The sequence below is a fragment of the Pongo pygmaeus genome, chromosome 4 (assembly GCF_028885625.2).
Source record: "Pongo pygmaeus isolate AG05252 chromosome 4, NHGRI_mPonPyg2-v2.0_pri, whole genome shotgun sequence".
In the NCBI taxonomy this organism is placed as follows: Eukaryota; Metazoa; Chordata; class Mammalia; order Primates; family Hominidae; genus Pongo; species Pongo pygmaeus.
This window is the reverse complement of record NC_072377.2, coordinates 160,909,860-160,932,199: the sequence shown is the minus strand read 5'-3', so window position 1 is coordinate 160,932,199 and position 22,340 is coordinate 160,909,860. Positions and strand designations below refer to the sequence as shown.

Genomic DNA, 22,340 nt, shown 5'->3' with positions numbered 1-22,340 from the left:
TTAAAAGGGCATCAAATGAGTCACCAATGGAATTTTCAGAGACATCCTACAACTTCTCTTGAACATGCCATGTGGTTCTAAGCTGTAAAATCATCTTTTCCCCAGTGCTTTCAACCAGCAGTGAATGCAATCCTACTACTCTCTACAGTGAGCACAGAGACTTAAATTCTACTAAGTGTGGGAATGAGCCTGGCCCCTGACCCTTTCTTGCTACACAGCCTTTGAAAACCTTTTTACTTGTCTCCCCTTTGGTTTCCCAGAACAGAAATCCCTATTCCAGATGGTTGTTATGAGTTGTGCTTATAGTATTTTTTTCAAAGCTCATAGCACAATGCCTGACTCACAATACAGACTCCACAAATGGTGATTCTAAGCATTTTCTCTCTCCCCTCCCTCCATCTGTCCCTCCCTCCCCGACACTCTCTCTCTCTATATATACATATATATGCATATACACATGCATGCACACATACACACACACAGAGATACCATTCAATAAATTATATATATTTATACATACATGTTTTTGTATGTGTATAAGGATGTATTTATATGCATGCAAATGCATACTTTGTTGATTAGTGTCTAATTACCATTACTGTGATAATTATCATTTGAACTAGAAAAAATAATCGAGACTTTCTGACTTCAACTTAGAGTCTGCTCCAGCATGGGTATAAAATAAATACAAAGACAGCTCCCCTAAAGACCTTAAGGAATAACAAAATTTTGTCAGTCTCCTGTGGACACTGTAAATACGAATAAACAGTATATTACACAGCACCACTTCTTTACTCATCTCTTTACCTGAAGTCTTTTATCACATAAGTATCTACCCCCATTTCTCTTTTCTTTCTAGCTGAGACACCTGCACAAACCTCTCTGCATGCTTTGTCTTTGCCCTCTGACCACCTCTTTATTATATAGACAATGCAGGCTTCCTTCAGTTTCTACCATTGTATCTTTACCTGTGGTAACACATCTCATAAGTGATGGGATCTTTTCAAGATAGAAAAGATCTTTCCTTTAAGAGACAAAGTAAAGAGAAGAAGGTCAGGGAAAGGGGGAGGAGACAGGCTGCAAATATGGATAAATATCTTTAAATGTTCACATTTGTCTCAGAAAATAATAAAGTCACAAACTCATACCTTAGCAGTACTAATCTTTTTGAATCCTGGACATAAATTTCAGGGCAACATTGGGATTAAGAAAATCCCCTCAGGCCACCACAAAAGGGATGGTTGTCTCAGCCTTCACACAGGTTCCAGTATATCCTTCTCCAAATCCCTGAGGATGGAGGTTTCTTCCAAGTCTACAAAATCAACAGAGAAAGACAATGTCCATAAAGAAAAACAAAAACAAGACAGAGTGATATTAAATTAAAGCCCATTTGGTTTGGAGAGACTAAACAAAAGATACTTTAAATTCTGTTTGTCATAAAACTGCATAATGCCTGAATGGATTCAGTCTTGACTGAATTAAAGAATCATACCAAAAAAAAAAATGTCATAGTATATCAAGGCTGGAAGGTATTTTAGGACTTAACAAATCAAATTTGCTCATTTAACTTACAGGGAAACTGAGGATGGGAGAGCAAAAGTGATTTTCCATGATAATTCATTATCTGTGGCATAGTTCAATCCATGTGTCAAGCAAATCTTTAGTATACAAAAACAATGTGTTTAACACTGGTCTATCATCAAAGCAAGACAAGGAGACTGTGCATCACTCCACCTTGAAATACCTCCCGCATTTGACTTCTAAGGTACCAATCTTACTGCTACCACTGGCCACTCTATCTTGGCTACCTCTGCTGCATCTTTTCAACCTCCCAATTTCCAACATAAGGAGATCTTAGGGCTCAGTCCTGAGCCTCTTCTCTATACACACTTTCTCAGCAGGTACATCTTCCAGGTCCACAGCTTGAGATACCATTTATACTCTGACAACTCTGAGATTTGTCTCCAGGCCCAGATATTTCCCTGAACTCTAAACTCAATCAACTGACTCTTCAACAACTCTACTTGGGCATGTCAGATATAACATGATCCAACTGAGGTCATGACTTAGTCACCAGCACCACCAGCTTCCACCTGGAAAATACTAAAGCCCTCCTTCTTCTAAGTTTATGCCTTCTCAGTCAATGGCAATTTTATTCACCCAGTTGGTCAGGCCTAAACCCTCCAAGTAAACCTTGATGCCTGTCTTGCCTATATACCTCACATTGTCCATTTCATCAGCACATTTTGGTGGCACTATCTTCAGAATAAATCCAGCAGCTGATCATTTTTTTACTACATCTTTTACTACCATGCTGGTGCAAGACATTATTAAAGATCTACAAGATTGCACACTAGGCTCTCTCAGACTACAGCTGGTACTCTCCACCAGACCCATGTAAGAGAATGACACTCCCCTACTCAGAAACCTTCCACCTCACTCAGACTCAAAGTTAAAGTTGTCACAATGGCCATAAAGATCCTGCTTGATGTTTGATGCATCTCTCTTACCACCATCCTCATCTTCCACTCTTCTCCCCGTCATGTATTCGTCTCTAGCCATGCTGCTCCTCTAACACACCTCTGACTCTATTAGGAGCCTCTGAACTCATCATTCCCTCTACCTGGGAAACTTCTCCTCACTGTTTCATGTCTTTGCTCAAATGTTACCTTTCCAGTGAGGACCCTTGTAAAATTACCCTGCTTAAAATTGCAAACTCATACCACATATCTCATCCCTCTTTCTCTAGATTTAAAAGTCTTTTTGATGTATTACATGTCTACCTGTTTATTATCTGTCATCCCCCAATAAAATGTAAACTCCATGCATGCAAGAAATTCTATCTCTGGTATTCTGCTATGTCTCCAGCACTTCACTTCACTGATAGCCTTGCACAAAGGTGGAGCTCAATAAATATTTTTTGAATGAATGAATAAGCAGACAGTAAGGTTAAGTAAACCTTCTCATGGCCACTCAGCTGATAAGTGGCTGAGCCTGGTTTGAACCAAAAGCGTTCCATCTCCAGTATTTTTGACAACTATGAAATACTGACTAGATGAATGTCTTCTAGTGTTGGGCTTAGGAAGAGGATTGGTATAGTCTGGAGTGTGATGCAAAAGATGAATGTTAGTTGTATTTGTGAAGCTAGCAAACAAAAGCCCCAAAACTATTTCTAGGAGATACTCTAAAGAGTATGTGTGGCATGTATTGGGATGACTCTGCTTACAGGCTAATACTGAAATCTCATTGTTATTTTCATCATGTCGTTTTCAGATTTTCTGCCTTTGCTTCCATGCCATTATTTCTTGTCATTCCCTCAACTCTCAGTCCCTGCTTTACTATAAAAAGTATGAAGTAAAGGAATCCAGGGTTAGACAACAAAAAAGGGAAGAGATGTGTTTAGGGAAAAGGTATTGGGCAGTCATCAAAGGACTTTAGATCTAAACCTAATTTGGTCACCAATTTGTCATTTGCCTTTAGGGTTGTCCCTTCCTCTCCCTGGGGTACCCCTCATTTTTATTTTGTTACCCCTCATTGGGGTAACATAAATACCTTCAAAGATCTTTAGCTCCCAAAAATGATCATTTTCTTTTTTTAACTAATAAAAGGCTCCCTTATCCTCAGTAGTCTAAAAGTGGTTAGGAAATACGGTGCAATGTTTAAGAACTAGGCTTTGGGGTTTACTACTGTGGTTCAGGTTCCGGTTCCACCACTGTGGAACCCTGGCCAAGATAATCAAATTCTGTAAGTATCATATTTCTTTTCTATAAAAGAGAGATGATGAAAATACCTATCCCTGTAGGATGTTTATGCAAAAGAAATGAAGTCATAGGTAAATCATTCATTACTGTGTATAATGTTAGTGCTCAATAAACTTTTACTGTTCTTTATTTTTAAAGTTTTTACTGCTGCAGGCTTACATTTTGCATGATATTTCATAAATGTATCTACCTTCATCTTACTTCCCACTGGAGTCTGAATTTTTCCATCTTTTATCATATGACATTGCTTTTGTAGCCCTTAATGACTTTGGGCAACTTTGTCTGGACCATCTCCAGGATCAGTTGTATGCAGTTACCCCAGCTGCCCCCACATTCCTGGGCAGATGGCAGAACATTGTAACATGATAAAGTCATGTTTTCTGATTCATTTATTGTCTGCTTTCTCATACCCGGCAATTTGAGGATGATTTTGGCCTCGGTTTTGGAATGTCAAGCCACAGTCTACAATTATTCCTGCATTCTGAAGCCAAGAGACATAACACTGGAAGCAAACAATGCTGTAATTCAGCACAATGATAGATGGAGTTATTAAAGAAATTGTGCTGACTGCTTTGAGAATTCTAGTCTCAAGTCTATCCAAATGCATCTTTCTTTCTTCTTTTCTTAACTGATATTAAGGAACTGTCTATGTTCAGGTAGTAACGACATAAAAATATGTCACCTACCTTTCAGGTTTAGTTACATCCCAACCTAATAAATAGTTACAATGCTTCAGAGAAAAGGTACTTACAATCCATTCTAAGTCATCCAAGGACACGATCCAAAGCACATTTACAAAGCAAATGTTTATGAAATATATAATCTTTGCCATGCACTTTGTTAAAGACCGGGGTTATGGTAGAGGATAATAGTGACTTTATTCCTACCTTCATTAAACCTTTGTTCCAGCAGTTTTTGTTTATCTTTTGTAATTTCCTAACTTTGCCCAGATATGAGTAGACATGACAAATTCCCACAAATTTGTTGATTCTCTCAAGTAGTGATATAGCGTGTGCTGACATAAATATCTCAATTTCTGCTTGATAGAGAGAGACAATTCTATAATTCTTAGTTTTCTTGGGAATAACACTCATTTCCTTACTTTGCTCCTCACCTCCCACCCATACACACCTCTTTCTGCTTTATTTCCCTCCTTCAACAAAGAAACAAAAAAGTATTCACCAAATTCCACTATCCATTAACAAGATGCCTCACGGCACAGTAAAGGACACTAGGTCCAGAGGGCACAGCTTCAGAAATTAGCTTTTTTGAAATCCTTGGAAATAATAAAGGGATTAATGCTATTATATGGTAAAATAAAATGAGAAAGTATATACTAGGAATAATGTGAAACAAAATAATGTCAAGAAAGAACAACATATGTCTTAAATCACCAGTGTCTGCATGGGAGAGTGCTAATCATAGTGGTAGGTGGGATCTCTGCCTGTCAGGCAGCCTTGAACGCTTCAGGGAATCTGTCATTTTTCAAGAGGTATCAATTAGTGGTTGCTCTGATGGCAGAGTGTGAACCACACCTCTCTAATGGTTAGGTTGTATTAAAAATGATTCCTGTGAGCATAAAGCACACGCAGACACGGGTTTCACAGATACCCTGGCACCAAGACAGACTCCCAAGAGAGGTGGGCATCCCGAGAAGGCAGAACCAGGGAGAGTGGGAGCAGCAGAAGGTATTAGCAACTCTAAGTGGGTCTTAAGATTTTTGAGCAGAAGTGTGCTGGGGGAAAGGATGAACTATGGATCCAAATGTATCTAATGATGAATTTAAATTTAAAACTATGCCAACAGATTTGGGTCCTACTGGGAATTAAAGAAGCATTGCTGTAAAGATTTACCTCTTAAGAAGTGTGATAGTGGAGATACCATATAGGTATACACACCTACACACAGAATTCCTGTTGCCAACAAGGCTTCCCAATATGTGTATTACTCTATTTGCATAGAAGGAAATTGAGTTTGGAGACGTGAAGTAATCTGATTGAAATCACATAACTAGGAAGTGACAAGTCAGGATTCAAACTCAGAACTCACCCTGGAGCATACTGACATTCACCAAACGTGCTGAAAATCACCATTGCTTCTTTCCTAGGTTTTATTTCTGATTAAACCTAGTTCTGACACTCAGAAATGACACAACTTAAAATCCAAAGGAATATCTCAGTCTCCTAATAGTCTAACTGAAAACTGGCCCAGCTCAGTCTCTGCTGAGAATAGTAAAGGCACCCAAATAGAAGAAGGTACATTTCCTCAAAAGGCCTAGAGGTGGTCACACTACATACTGGAATGAGCTACATGGAGTGTAAACCCAGCACCAAGTCACCACAGGTGGTCAACCTCAGTTGCAAAATATTGATTATATTTTCTAGCAGGTGATAATACTCAAAGTAGGGGCTATAAAACATAAAATACTTTGGGCATCTAGGTGTCCAACTGTAACTCGAATCACCAGTTTTGGCTGGCTAAATATTAAAGACCTTCCCTTCTGTTTATTTCTAGTCTAGACAACAAACAAACTGCTGGTGAATAGCAAAATAAAATCTGTACTGCTGGATTTTGAAGATTATAGAAAACATCCAGTGACTTTTAGATATCTAATCTCTTGCCAGTGCATTAGCATTATTTTCCTTCCTGGTTAGCCTTTTAAATTGAATGGTGAAATCAAAGGAACTTTGGAAAAAATGTCACTGAATGTTAAAATGAGGCTTTAGGAAATTTCCTGGCACCTGGGCTAATTGCTGATTTATAGCCTTCTTGGCTAGTTAATGAAATATGTGTCTCTCATAAACTTTTAAACATGGGTTAGACATTGCTGGTGTGCAAGCAGTAAAAGTAGATGTCCTTTTAGAATTGAATGTACACAGAATAGATGCCCGCCCTGACTCTTCTCTGTGTGCATCCACCCGGCACCTCTTCAAGTCTGACATTTTCTAATTTAGCTGTCTAGAAATACAGGTCCCCCCTTTGCCTTAAGAAATTGGTCTTTGTTACCAGGGAAGTGGTCCCCATTCCTAGCCAAACAGTAAGAGTATATATGATTTCCCTAAATACATCCACTTTTTGTAGGATTCACACATTCAGACACCACACCCCATAAGCTTCCATGCATGCCAGTGCACCCACACACCATGTACATACCAATAAAATTCTCAGGGCAGCCTGCTATCCCATACAGCCTCAAATCTAGACAGTGGGCCCTCTGTGCTGCCTCGAAACCAGGCAATGGCTGACTTCACTACACTCTCCTTACTTGCTAGTGTGAAGGAAGAATTGGACCACATACTTAGACAGATGGGTGATTAAATTACCAGGGGCTATTTTTGCTAGCTTTCCATGTATCTCTAGATACCCAACACAATTTTTTAAAATGATCAGAATCACTGATATCAGCGAAAATAGATCAGCATCACCTTATCCCCAGAACAGCAGTCTTGGATCTCCTGTTCTTAGTGACACATGAAGTCAGATCCACAATATTACACCACTGTGAACACACAAAAAGGATGCTCAGCAAAAACCTGTCATTCTAGGAGACTACCAACAAGGATATTATTTTGCCTTGATATCATAAAATGCAAAGATAATACTGGCTGAAAGCATTAGATCCCTGCCTAGGTTTGATTCCTGGCTGAGCCACCCCCAAGTTGTGTCCTTGGGCATGTTATTTAACCTCTCAGTGCTTCTTCTGCATCACAGACACCATGGTGATATCTATCTCAAAGAGTTATTTGTGATAATCAGTTTTAAAGCACTTAGAACAGCATCTAGAAAGGACCTAAGTATGCAATTGTTTGCTGCCAATATTCATTGTCAAATGATTTTTGGGATTTAATTTTTGCTTTAGTAAAATCCTTCCAAAATAAAGTCAGCTGACCAGTTACAGAAAGGAGGAAAACAGGAAAAAACACAAATATAAGACATTTCATCTAGTCAGGACATACAAACCCTTGAGAGCTGGGTTGAAGTTCAATGGGTATTAGATTTAAGTAAAACCTCCTCAAGGGGCCTTGAATTAATACAATGGTGCCATGCTGGGTCTGAATTCTCTTACCTATAAAATGGGCATAACACCTTAGTTGTATTTTACAAGGTTTTAGGAGGATGAAAAAAATAGTAATATGGGCAACAATGTGTTTGCATCTTCCCTACTAGACCAAATGATTCAGAGTATGGACTCTGTTTCGTTTCCATTTCTTAGAGGCACAGAGTAAGTATGTAATACAGAGCCATTGTATAGGCATATTATCTGTATAGGAAAATGAATCAATCACTTATGTATGATACCCTCCACTGACTGATGTCTGAACAAAGCTACACAATTTCCTTGTTAACTCTATGGTGGCAAGCAGGAAAGGGGGACCTGTAGAGACTGACCTACCACACTGATGTGTTGAGTAAACCCAAAGAGTCTGAATTACTGCCCAACCCCCAAGCCATTAACAAAGCACAATTGACTATCATCATTATCGGCACTCAACAAGAAGAGTCTCAGAAACTATTATTTATTGAGCTTGTATGTGCCAGCTCTGTGTTCAGCTTGTATTTTCTCATGAAATCTTTCCAATAAACTAATGAGACAATATTGTTAGGATTGCCACTTTGTAGATGGGGAATGGGAAGCCTCGGAGTGTTAAAGTAACTTGCGTAACATTATAGAGCATAGATTAGAATGCAGGAGAGTCTTGAGTCCAGGGTCTGGGCTTCCAATCACTGTGTTAGGCTTTTTCCTGCTGAGACCTGAACTCATCTTTGCCTGTGATAAAAATTGTAAACATGTTTTCCAAGTTTGTTATTTATCTCCTTACATTGCTTATGGTATTTTGTGAGTACTCTTTTCATCTCATAAGAGCAAAGAGTTAATATTCCTAACATATAAACATTTTTTGGAGATAGAAGAGAAAAATTCTAGTAAGTGTCTAGAAAAATAGGCAAGGAGATGTCAATAGGAAATTTAAAGAAAAATAAGTGCATAGTCTGTGAGCTTGGCCACATATATAATAAGAGAAATGCAAATTAAGGATAGAAAAATTAGAGCATCACCAAGAATAATAACTGCAAAGGATCAGAACACTGCAGATATATTTAAATCTATGAGATCATAATAATACTAAGAAAAAAAGAAGACAGAAAACCTCTTATTGATCATCTTTAGAGAACCAGATCATTATTTTGAAAATGGTAAATAATAGAAAAACAAGCTGCCTTTCCTTGTGGTCTATAATCAAATACTGATAAAAGTTTCCATTTGTAGAAGTTTTGCACCAAAAATGAAGACAAAATAATAAAATTTTAAGATCAAAATTTTGTAGCCCCTAATAAAATAGTAGATCTAGGCAATAATTATCAATGGCTGCTAACATTTCAAAAGTAAGAAGACATCATTGCCTCCTGATGGAAGTATGTAGCTTTATAGGTGAAGCTACGTGTGATCAAAAACATGCAACCTAAATTACATCAAGTGGTTATCCTTAAATCTCATTTATAGGAAATCCAGGTGACTGAGAAATATGCTGTAAATAATATCAGAGGGTTGAAATTGGCAACATCCAGACTGTGAGACTGTCTGTAGGACAAATAACCCCATTGTCTTCCACATATAAATTACAAGAAAAATAACAGTGATGGGAAAACTATGGATTAATAGAGACTTAGGAGACAAGAAAGTCTATTTTAATGGATGAAATTCACTTGGATCTTGATTTACAAACAATACGTAAAAACAAAATATAATCGATAATTTGAAAAGTAATTAGATGCTTGATATTGAAGATTTCTTAATGTCTTTGATATAATATCATTCTTATATTTATAAAAAGGATATCATCTTGTAGGGATGAACACTGAACTACTTAAAGAAGTGTTACTATGGGTGGGAATTTGCTCCAATAGGGGTTGGGTAATAATACAAGACTGCCCAGCAACTAGAAACCTTTGAGGTTTGCTTATGGGTAGAGAGGATTTCACTACCCTATCCCCTTACTTTAATATGTTTTAAATTTCCCATAATAAAATTATAAAAAGATAACTATTTGCCAGATATAGGCATATAGCATCTGCATGACAAAGAAAGTTTACCAAAATGATCCTAATAGTCCTCCTCTCAGGGTGGTAAGATTATGCATCATCTGACCTTTTAAATTTTCCAATTTTTCTTAATAATTATTTGATGCACTTACAAACAGAAATGAAAAAGTTAATATAAAAACAATTTATTTCCATATGAGATTTTAAACATCGAAAATATTTTATTGTTTAAACAACTAGGAAGCAAATTTTGCAAAATCTTAAGATTTGCTAAAGCTGGGTGATTAGCACACTGTATTCACCATATAATTTTCCTTAATTTAAAAAATTTAATATTTTATAATACAATATTATAAAAGTTGAAAATAAAATATCTGGACTATTACCTGCTATCCCTGTCTGTTAGGTTATATTGAATACCTTTTCTCCAAAATAGTGTCTCAAAGATAAGTGTGTCACGCAATGCAAAAAATATGTGTAAGAGATTCTAGGAACCTGTCCTATGGCAAAGCCTGTAAGAACATTAATCGATATATCTTTAAATATTCTGATTTTTAAAGGAATGAAAATATGGCTTGTAATTTACTAAGGAATTTGACTTTCATACTGCTCGATGATTAGGAAAAAGTCTTAATCATTCAGTTAAAAATATTTCAAAAAACAACTGGATGGGGCCTTAGGGACTAGCCAGTTGAATCCTATTATTTCATAGATGGGAGGAGAAAGGCTTATCCAAAGCCTTTCTGACCCAATAAATAACTTGGGTCAGATGGATGACAAAAACCCAGGCCTCCAACACCTATTTCTCATCTTTCATGATCATGTTGCACAATGTGGCATTTTATAAAATGCTTTTATGATCCCAGTAAAACCACAAAACTGTATAGATCTATTATCAGAAAAGGGATATGACAAATATGTGGATATATAAAGAGTTGTGGCTTGTGTGAGGGTACCTATGATGGAGAAGAGGGGGCTACGTCTTTATATGTAGATTACTTATTATAGCAGTTATAGGTTCACAGCAAAATTGAATTGAACTTCAGAGAGCTTGCATATATATCCCTTGTGCTCCACCCATCCCTTCAAATGCACAGCATAACCCGCCAACTGGCATGCTACATTTCTTACAATTGATGAACCATTACACTGACACACAATTATCCCTCAAAACCCATAATTACATTAGGGTTCATTCTTGGTGTTGTGCCTTCTATGGGTTTTGACAAATGTATTATGATATGCATCCAGCATTATAGTATCATACAGAGTAGTTTCTCTGCCCTAAAAATTCCCTGGCTCCATCTATTTATCCCTCCCTCCCCACAAGCCCGTAGCAACTACCATCTCCAAAGTTTTTTTCTTTTCTAGAAAGCCATGTTGTTGGAATCATATAGCATACAGACTTTACAGATTGGCTTTCTTCACGTAGTAATACACTTTTAAGGTTCCTCCATGTACTTTTATGGCTTGATAAAAATTTCTTCTCAGCACAGAATAATATTCTATTGTACAGATGTACCACAACTTATTCATCCATTCATCAAGAGAAGGACAAGCTGGCTCCTTCCAGTTTTGGGTAATTATGAATAAGTCTGCTGTAAATATCCATGTGCAGGTTTCTATGTGGACATAAGTTTTTCACTAATTTGTGTAAATACCAAGAATATGATAGCTGTATCATATGGTAAAAGTAGGTTTAGCTTTGTAAGAAACTGCCAAACTGTCTTCTACAGCAGCTGTAAAGAGGGGCTCAATTTTAAAAATGATCACCTAAGTGAAAATCACACACAAACGGTATTAATCCTAAAATATCTTAGGTAGGCAGCATGCTGAGGCTGATATTCGGTACCTCAAAAGCCACTCAACTGTAAGATCTCTGAGGTCAGGGAATTTTTTAGTGTTTGCTGTATTTCCAGTCCCTAAAACAGTACTGGAACATAGTATGTTCTCATTCAATGTGTGTTAGATAAATAAATAAATAAATAAATGCAAAGGAAAAAAATCTTCCCTCCAGTTTTGTAGCAGAGAGTTCTTAGGTCAAAAACAAGTGAAAAGAAGACTTTTCTTAGGGACTATATTGTTTGAAAAATAAGTATTTTTAAACAATAGAATCTCATTCAGGCAAAGTCCTCCCCTATAAAAGGTGTGAAGGCCTGGGACAGAGAAAAGCAGAATCTCTTCCCTTACTCTGGGGCATGGGCTCACCGCGTGGAACAGGGGACAGGATCTTCTACACGATTTAAACAGTTTTCTTTGTATTTGCTATGCACGTAAAGTTGAATTTACATAAATTAAATGCACATAAGCTGAGATTCCACTATAATTGCAAAACCATTGCATTGGAAATAAGCCTTCATTGAAATCACATTAGAAACCAGAAAGATTAAATTAGATTTTGAAGCATATTTAACCCCATCAAGAGGTAGATTATAGAAAGTTTATAAAACAACACAGATACACACAGCAGGCCAGAGTGCCTGGCTAGGAAATGGAATAGCCTCATCACCTCAGTATGGAGGGGAAAGCTGTTATCTCATATCAAGGCATGGATACGAATCACCCAAACCTTAGAACTCTTGCTCTACAAACTTCAATGGCCGTGCAAACAAACAATTCACCTATTCACCTGGCCTCAGTTTCCTAAACTGTAGAAGGGGCATAATATTACCTCTATATATGATTGTTTAATGGAGACAGACTACATATGATGGGTCTAGCTCCCTGGTTCTCAATTCTCAAACAAAAACAAACCATAACAATCCCTTAAAACCTAGGTGTGAAGTAATCGGAATTTATTTCAACCTTGTTACCACCACAGGTTTGCTAATCCTGAGCCTTCCCAAAACCTTATGCTTCCCATCCTCAGCACACACTAATTTACTATTTGATATGTCTTAAGAATCCACAGAGCCCTATGAATTACATAAATGTGACTTAGGTGGCTGGCTATTATTTTTCCCTCACCCTTCTTACCAGGCAAATGTGAAGCTAAATTAGTCACTTATCATAAAGTTTTCTGAAAACATTAAAGTCTAAAGAAATGCTTGATAATTGTTCTTAGCCATCTGGTGCCAAGTGATGCTCATGAACTTACACAAGCCATTTGGTAAAAAATCCAAAAACGTCTATCTTAATTTTACATCTCACTTACTGAAAGTTCCAAGTTGAGAAATTTCTAAGAGGAGAAAATGGTTTATAAAAAGGAAAACAAATGGGTAAATCTTTGAACTCATTCACATAAGAAGGCTTACAAAAATCCACCTCTTGTAATCCCAGCACTTTGGGAGGCTGAGGTGGGCGGATCACTTGAGGTCAGGAGTTCGAGACCAGCCTGACTAACATGGTGAAACCCTGTCTCTACTAAAAATACAAAAACTAGCCGGGCATGGCAGCACGTGCCTGTAGTCCCGGCTACTCAGGAGGCTGAGGCAGGAGAATCACTTAAACCTAGGAGGCGGAGGTTGCAGTGAGCTGAGTCACGCCACTGAACTCCAGCCTGGGTGACAGAGCAAGACTCTATCTCAAGGAAAAAAAAAAGAAATCCACCTCTATTACTGCTTTTAACAAATGAAACTAAAGTAACATCACACCGTTAACCTCCACAATCCACGTGCACACACATGGTAAAGGATTAACTGTGACTGCTTTTCTTTCTCAGTTCTTTCACGTGACTAGCTACACATCAGGGCCTCTCATATGGAGAAGACTGCTGGATCTCCTGTGGTCTCTCTTCTTCCTAGACTGAGCCACTAAAAGCAGACATCCCCTTGTCTGCATTATTACAATAGCCTTTCAACTGGTCTCTACTCAATGCATCTCTGGCTGATTCCAATCCATTGTCTACCTTGTAGATGAAAAGAGCTTCTTAAAAACAAATGATTTCCATTTCTCTGTCCAAACTTCCCAAAGGCTTCCCACTGCCCTTAGAATGAAATCCCAAATTCTCAACATTGCTTAGGAGGTCATCTGAGACCTGGCCCCTGGCTACATCACCAGTGGCATCTTGTACCACACCCTCTCACCTACTCAGTGTGCACCAGCCACACTGGGCATCATTTCTTTCACTGTGAAGTGTCACACTCTGTCTCGTCTCAGCACCTTGAGAATACTGGAAATAGAAGATACGCACTTTGACCCACAAGCTCTCCAAAAGAAATACGAAAACAAATTTGAGGGTAATTTGCGACTTTCTCTGAGCACCTCCTCTCTTCTTTTTTCTCATTCATAAGGAGATTGTGTCCATCTGCCCATGGATGTTTTAGAGCTTGTTTAATTTCCTTCTTTAATGTAATAGTGTAAATAGATCCAATTTGCTAAACATATTTTTTTCTTGTTCAAATATTGTCTCTCTCATTCTTCCCTCCTCACGCCAGATCTCAGACACTTCACAACACATTTACCCTCACAATTTATATAAGTTGGCAGTCTGGATACTAAACTCACTTCTCAAGCAGGGTCAAATCAGCTGAGACACCTGCCCAAAGTAGCTAGAAGAACATTACTTATCTTTCAATGATTTTATGACAACTTCCAGCTTCTGAAAATCACTGGATATTACTCTAAAAATAAAACATTACAGATAATTACCCCTTAGAATGGAACAAATCATTATATTAATTTGAAAAGTTATCTTGGATATGGGAAAGAGAGTTTTTTTTTAAGTTGCCAGTGTACATGAAAAAGCTCATTTCTGAGAGGAAATAGGGAATAAAAAATTGCTTCATGCTTTCTGAAATTCATTTTGCTTATGCTAATAACAAGTTCAACACTATACAGTCCCCTAGAACCCTCAGAAAGAATTACAGAAAGTGTGTCAGGAGGAGAGAAAGGAAAGAAAATTATAGGTGAGTGAAAAATAGCTTTTTAATTTTGGAAGAATATTTGGGATTCCATGGACTCCGAACTCAATACAAATAAGTTAAACTAGAAATCTAATGACTATAATTCCAAGGAAAGAAATATAATGAAGCCTTATGGAGGTCAGCAAAACAAAATTAAAGGTAATATTAGTAACAGTAATAATAAAACCTAACTCCTATTCATATGAATTGACCCATTTCTTTCTCCTAACAACTTGTGGGGTAGGTTCTCCTATAATGTCCACCTCACACATGGAAAAAACAATCAACTTATCCAAGGCAGCAGTGCTGAGATTTGAGTCAAGGAGGCTTGGCTCTGGAGTCCACACTTGTAACCACAGCACTGTGCTGCTTCTCACACCTTAAAGGAAGTCAGATGCAAAGGAATACTTAAATATTACACTTTGTCACTGACCCCCGAAGCAGAGGTGAGTTATCTGCTGCTGATAATGCAGGATAGAAACTCAGAATATTGTGTAAATAAACAAAACTAAGTCCTAGAGGTCTTCTGACATGTGTCAAATAATCCAGGGTCTCCTGATTCGTAACCCATAGTTGTCCTAACAAGCCGTGGTACCTAATTTGGCAAATACCTATGGAGTGCCTTTGAAACATTTGTCACAGTGTTGACAAATGAGTCAGACATAGGGCAGTAAATGGATTAGGAAAGTAAGTACAAGACATTGTGGGATCACAAATGAGTGGACAACACACATCTGAGACATCAGAGAGAGGGGCACGAGATGGAGGCTGAAGGGGGTTTGGTTGGATGAAAGCATAAGAGGGGAAGAGAGGTGAAGACCATTTCAGGCAGAAGAAACTATGGGTAAGAAAGCTTGGAAGAGAGAACACTGTATTTTCAAGGAAATTTATAAATTCCTATATGGATGGATGAGTTGCATATTTTGAGGACAGAGCACTCTAAACAATCAGAATGGAAAAATACATTGGGCTGAGTCACATAGAGCCATCCAGACTACATTAAGGAGTTTAAACATATAAAGCTGTCTTTAGGGTTGAGGGAAAATAAAGATTTTTAGCTCAAATGGCTTTCTTCTCCTTCCCATCCCACTCCACTTACCCACTGCACCATCCCTACCAAACAGAAATCAGAAAAGAACAAAACAAAACTGAGTCACTAAAATTAGCATAGAACCTGAAAGGGAGAAGACGAAGTCAACAAGATGAGAAGTGAAGGAGGAAAAAAGAATGTTTCCAGAAGAAGAGAAATGTTACTTCACAAGAAGGTAAGCAACTACAGGGCAACTCTGAATGATGAGATCAAAGGAACTATCAATTGTGTGTTAAAGCCAGCTAGCAGGAGCCACCTGTCAAATTTTCAGGAGTTTCATGAGCTGCATGTTAAGTCATCAGTAACTTGAAAGCAGCCATACTGGGAATATTCACACCATGAACATTGACAAATGCTCTAAAATAGGGCTTATCTTTCTTGAGAGGTGGGTTACTAGCAAGCACTGCCTATACTCACTGTTTGTTGCTGTTATTATTGGAGACAAATAAATAATACAAAGGTTCCATTTTTTAAACTCCCCCTTACTCTATGGACTCTTTATGTATTAGGAAGTGTAACACCAACCTGAAATAATAGACTGTTGTCTAATTTCTTAGCCCACTGTATTGGTGCTGGCTTAACCCACTCACAACAAGCTAAATACTGAACTCGATCAACCCTGTTTGAGTTCCTATTGATCTTTGTAGACCGACAACTCCACCAAATGTATGAAATAAAAAACAGTACATTTGATTAGGAAAGCCAGTAAGACTTGACAGAAATAATATCAATGCTTTAAATATTCTTAAAGTAAATACAATTAGGAGGTTTATATGGCTGTTTCAAAGAAATGAAATTATGAACATGTCATAAAGATATATTCCATATATTTGATAAATACCCAGTAAATTTCATTATTAATATGTATAACAGATTATACTTATTTAATGCTATATGTATCAGGCATCCAATCTTATAACAATCTCTACTTGGTTTTAACTATTATCTCCATTTTATAGCTGAGAAAATTCAGGCTTATACATTGAATAGCTTGCCCACACTTTACAGCCATTAAGAGACAAAAGTTCCTAGCCACTGATTCTACAGCAAAAACTGTTAAATCCTATACATAACTGCTTGCTAAGATACTTCACTGCCATTAGGTAATGTTATGAAATGCAAAGAGTAAAGTCGTGTAATTTAAATTTTTTAAATTAACATTTTAAAAATTAAACATTAATGTTTACTAGAAGGTGTGCATCCTGGTTTACTCTGGTTTTCTGGCATAAAAATTGGTAGTGCCAAGGATTGGAAAGGATTAGTTTTCTTTACTGCAACAGAAACTCTTAAATGGCCAACAATATACCAACTCGTCAAATTAGACAATGTACTTCATTCCTTTTATAAAATGTTTCAAATGGTGCCCACATTATGATAAACATTGGAAACTACCAGATTACTTTCTTGTATTTCACATATTTCTGTTTAGATGTACATCTACCAAGAGGCAACTGTGTTTGTTCCCAAGCTTGTTTACTTCAGCTATTCTTGTTTGTAAAAGCACATGTTTCTACATTATTTATTATAAACACTATGTAAATCAATAAAATGTGTGGAAAAAGAGAATTGCTGTTTCCATGGAGAGTAAGTTGAAAAACATTAGTAGACATAAATCTATAAATGGCAGAAAATATTAACTTGCACAAAAGATATATCTATAAGGAGGAATAGAAGTGAAGAGGGGAAATGACAAAAAAACAAAGATCAACTACTTTCAGTTGCCTAAGAGGGGGGATTTGTGGGAAAACAGAGAGCTTCATGGAAGAGATGTTTGATTTAACTTTGAAAAATGACTAGCATATTGGAAAGTGGAAATAATACACATTTAAGTTAATATGACTAAATATGAACCATTAGTAAAAATTTAATTTAGAAGAGAACAATACGCATATTTTTATACAGAATTATTGAATTGGAACAGAATTATAAATGAAGAAAGATCTGCTAGTCTTAGTAGCTAACTATACAGAGACTTTAACCTGAAACCATGGATGAGCTGCTGGGGGTTCCGTGAACCTTCTGCAATTTATGTAAAGTTGTTTTTCACATTTTCCTAGACAGAGGGCCCACAACTTCTGATCCAAAATGGATTTAAAGCCACTTAACTTACAGACTTATTCCAAGGTAAATTGATGGGCTCATGAGGTAGCTACTGCCTGTTTCCTAAAATGAGGATTAGAAATTAGTCATAATTGCTGGCTTTATTTGCTTTTAAGAATTGGTAGCAGACGGCAGCAGTAAGGGGCAGTTACTGTGCAAAGCAGAAAAATAATGCTGGGCAGAAAAATGGAGTGACTGTATATCACATTCAGAAAAGAACTTAATTAGACCTCAGGCTGTAGACAAGGACTCTGTAACACAGAGATCAAATGTCAAGGGGAAGAGGTATGTTCTGTGATGAAAAAAGAACATAAGCAATAGGATACACATTTTCTAAAACATGGTTAACAGTTCTTTCCAGGGTAAAGAATTTAAGTCACCCTTATGATATTGGATACACTAAAATAATGCATCACTAGAGACTCAACAAATTAAAGATAAATGTCAAAGTGTTGCCATTTCATATACTCAACATCACTGAAAGGGGATTAACTCTATATCTACAGATATTAGTGGGCAAGAAAGAGAAACATAAGTATCTGTCTTCTAAAGAGATTTATGTGATACATAGGCCTATTCTAACAAGCTCTGAAATCCTACTTTTATTAGTGTGCCTCAAAGTTATGAACAGTTTAGATCATTAGTCAGTGCATGGTTAATTACATATCAGTATTTCTTGAAGATTAAAACATCTGCAGTTTAATTATCTTCACATAGCAGACCCCATTTTCTACTCATTCAAGTTGGAACAATGTAGTCACAAAATAGATTGTTCTAGATTAAAATCAGCTTGATAGTACTTCACAAAGCTAATTTAAAAGGAAGAACAAAACACACCTGCTTTGCATCTCAGGGAGAAACAAGCTTCTGCTTTATACCTTTCTGCATTCACGTGAATGCCACAGCAAAGCATTCGCCCTGTAAGTCCTGTTTTTCCTTCACTACTTTTACATAGCTATCACAGTTTTCACACAGCTAGCTCTTCAAATTCTTCTTTTCAAATCTGAAAATTTGCTAAACTTTCAATTTAAATGATTTCAATTCTGGTTTTGAGGTCCTGTCCCTACACATAAGCAGATCATCTTCAGATTTGGATCACTGCGAATAATTACCAACACAGTATTATTCTCCTGCTTTCTTTTTTTGTCTTTCTTTCTTTCTTTTTTTTTGAGACAGAGTCTCGCTCTGTCACCCAGGCTGGAGTGCAGTGGCATGATCTCCACTCACTGCAACCTCCGCCCCCTGGGTTCAAGCAATTCTCTGCCTCAGCCTCCCAAGTAGCTGGGATTACAGGCGCCTGCCACCACACCCAGCTAATTTTTGTATTTTTAGTAGAGACGGGGTTTCACCATCTTCGCCAGGCAGGTCTTGAACTCCTGACCTCGTGATCCACCCGCCTCGGCCTCCCAAAGTGCTGGGATTACAGGAATGAGCCACCGCAACCAGCCTCTCCTGCTTTCTTTTCACAGTCCTAAGTGATCCCTTAAAGGAGAGATCATCCCTCAGAAGGGAGGAAAACATGACAGTGTCTTCACACTGTCCTAAATTTAAGAAGGAGAAACAAGAAAAACAATTTAAAATATATAAATGGTGCTTGGAATAATTTACTTGGTTACACGTCCTGCAAGTATTTTCCTTCATTTTTTTTTCTTTTTTTTTGTTTTGTTTTGTTTATTATACTTTAAGTTTTAGGGTACATGTGCACAATGTGCAGGTTAGTTACATATGTATACATGTGCCATGCTGGTGTGCTGCACCCATTAACTCGTCATTTAGCATTAGGTATATCTCCTAATGCTATCCCTCCTCCCTCCCCCAACCCCACAACAGTCCCCAGAGTGTGACATTCCCCTTCCTGTGTCCATGTGTTCTCATTGTTCAATTCCCATCTATGAGTGAGAACATGCGGTGTTTGGTTTTTTGTCCTTGCGATAGTTTACTGAGAATGATGATTTCCAGTTTCATCCATGTCCCTACAAAGGACATGAACTCATCATTTTTTATGGCTGCATAGTATTCCATGGTGTATATGTGCCACATTTTCTTAATTCAGTCTATCATTGTTGGACATTTGGGTTGGTTCCAAGTCTTTGCTATTGTGAATAGTGCCGCAATAAACATACGTGTGCGTGTGTTCTTTATAGCAGCATGATTCATAGTCCTTTGGGTATATACCCAGTAATGGGATAGCTGGGTCAAATGGTATTTCTAGTTCTAGATCCCTGAGGAATCGCCACACTGACTTCCACAATGGTTGAACTAGTTTACAGTCCCACCAACAGTGTAAAAGTGTTCCTATTTCTCCACATCCTCTCCAGCATCTGTTGTTTCCTGACTTTTTAATGATTGCCATTCTAACTGGTGTGAAATGGTATCTCATTGTGGTTTTGATTTGCATTTCTCTGATGGCCATACTGCCCAAGGTAATTTATAGATTCAATGCCATCCCCATCAAGCTACCAATGACTTTCTTCACAGAATTGGAAAAAACTACTTTAAAGTTCATATGGAACCAAAAAAAAGCCTGCATCGCCAAGTCAATCCTAAGCCAAAAGAACAAAGCTAGAGGCATCATGCTACCTGACTTCAAACTATACTACAAGGCTACAGTAACCAAAACGGCATGGTACTGGTACCAAAACAGAGATACAGATCAACGGAACAGAACAGAGCCCTCAGAAATAACGCTGCATATCTACAACTATCTGATCTTTGACAAACCTGAGAAAAACAAGCAATGGGGATAGGATTCCCTATTTAATAAATGGTGCTGGGAAAACTGGCTAGCCATATGGAGAAAGCTGAAACTGGATCTCTTCCTTACACCTTATACAAAAATTAATTCAAGATGGATTAAAGACTTAAACATTAGACGGAAAACCATAAAAACCCTAGAAGAAAACCTAGGTATTACCATTCAGGACATAGGCATGGGCAAGGACTTCATGTCTAAAACACCAAAAGCAATGGCCACAAAAGCCAAAATTGACAAATGGGATCTAATTAAACTCAAGAGCTTCTGCACAGCAAAAGAAACTACCATCAGAGTGAACAGGCAACCTACAAAATGGGAGAAAATTTTCGCAACCTACTCATCTGACAAAGGGCTAATATCCAGAATCTACAATGAACTCCAACAAATTTACCATAAAAAAACAAACAACCCCATCAGAAAGTGGGCAAAGGATATGAACAGACACTTCTCAAAAGAAGACATTTATGCAGCCAAAAAACGCATGAAAAAATGCTCATCATCACTGGCCATCAGAGAAATGCAGATTCCTTCATGTTTTTATAATGAAGCTGACCATGAAAAAAAAACTTACATTTGTCATCTGTGTCATAATGAGCTGAGCTCATTTGGTGAGGAAAACCTACAATTTAATTGCTTGATTTAAATTTGGCTAGAATGCATACTGAAACATTACTCTTTTAATTTTGTTAATTTATAACTGAAAAGTTAAATTTACAAAGGCAATAACATTAATTATTTACTTGCCCATTAAATTTGGGTATATATTACAAAGCTAATTGGCTTCATAAGTCTGCCAAAAAATTAAAAACAATTTGTTCACTGATTTATACAGGAGGGCACACATATTATCAGCAGGTTACTTGTGTGTGTGTGGTTTTTTTGGTGGATTACATGAAAATATGTGTGAAGTACTTTATTTATTTATATAATACTCCACATAGGTTCTTTCTTCCTTCTTTGTTTAAAACACATTTTAAAGAAGAAAGGAAGAGAGGCAACTAACATTTGTTTTATTTTATTTTATTTTTTATTATACTTTAAGTTCTAGGGTACATGTGCACAACGTGCAGGTTTGTTACATGTGTATACATGTGCCATGTTGGTATGCTGCACCCATTAACTCGTCATTTACATTAGGTGTATATCCTAATGCTATCCCTCCCCCCTCCCCCCACCCCACAACAGTCCCCAGTGTGTGATGTTCCCCTTCCTGTGTCCATGCGTTCTCATTGTTCAACCAACATTTATTCAATGCTTTCTCTGTATCCTGCTTTCCATGTAAGATCTCATTTAATCCCAGAACTGAAAAAAATACTAACTGGCATTATCTCCTTTTTAAAGATGAAGGAACCAAGGTTTAAGAAGATTTGAAAAATTTGCCAAGGCAAGCTGCAAAACAATCAATCAAATTTAGGACTTGCCCAGAAAGAACTAAGATCTTAGCAATTTTGCTATACTGTTTTAGTACTTGTTACTCCCAGCAGACTGAACTGCTGACACATTATGATTCCCTAAGAAGACTTGCTTTAACGTCAACATCAGATTTGTAATGAAAATTTTATTCACAGCCCCATTTGGATATTGGCATAACAAAAACAATAGGGCATAATCAAAAGCACAGAAATCACAGATCAGTATATCCAGAATAAGAGAAGGGAAAACAAATCCAGCAAATAAACTTGCACCTTATCTTTAAAGTGAGATTCAATAACAGGCAGGTCCCTCTTAGACTGTAACGCAACAAAGGGGCT

At 37.3% G+C, this 22,340-nt stretch overlaps 1 protein-coding gene across 4 annotated transcripts in view; it reads right to left on the bottom strand.

Annotated features, from left to right (window-relative positions):
* Positions 1 to 22,340, bottom strand: part of SGCD (sarcoglycan delta) — a 1,056,619-nt gene that overhangs the window by 654,641 nt on the left and 379,638 nt on the right. For 2 of the 4 annotated variants that reach the window (XM_063665308.1, XM_054488390.2), the window contains exon 2: positions 1,149 to 1,312. The exons of the other annotated variants lie outside the window; for them this stretch is intronic. The gene's annotated coding sequence lies outside the window, so the exon portion shown is untranslated. The remainder of the gene's footprint in view (positions 1 to 1,148; positions 1,313 to 22,340) is intronic. 4 annotated transcript variants of the gene reach the window in all.